Below are 593 nucleotides of genomic sequence, written 5' to 3' on the forward strand. Positions count from 1 at the left end.
CATTTTTTGCGTTTTCGTCCGAATTTGAGTTTTTCCGGAATTACCATAAGTAAACAGAACACCTTCAACACGAAGATTGAGTAATATTCGTCTTGATCTTGTGTTTCGAAGGTTCTATACAACTAGAATATACTTTATCGATAAATCAGATAGAATACGTTAATGTAAACAGAGATTGATATCCGAGACTATTTATCTATGCAGTATACATAAATACATTTCCCGGGACCTCAGTCGGATGTGATAAGGTCAGTCCATTTGCATACGGAAAGCTCGTAAGGAAACGCAAAAACTGACGAAAAATCCGCAACTGTAACAGGGCCTTTTTATGATTTACTAGTTTTAGTAAAAGAAATCAGAATTTGGAGACTGAGCTGCTCCTACTCGGCACTTTTTTGCGAGTCTTTCTTTCGAGCATCTGCTTCGTTAAAATCCCAAAATGCAGGGAAACAAATAACAATACTCATCTATCAATCCGCGAGTCCTAAATTCCACCAGAGGAATTTTGCCCCTCTTCTCCGAAAATAAGGCTAACTGTTGTTTCCAACGACTGTTAAGGGATGGAAATTTCGCCCTTATAAACCGTCCTTAAA

Source organism: Penaeus monodon, chromosome 27 (genome assembly GCF_015228065.2).
Source record: "Penaeus monodon isolate SGIC_2016 chromosome 27, NSTDA_Pmon_1, whole genome shotgun sequence".
Classification (NCBI taxonomy): Eukaryota; Metazoa; Arthropoda; class Malacostraca; order Decapoda; family Penaeidae; genus Penaeus; species Penaeus monodon.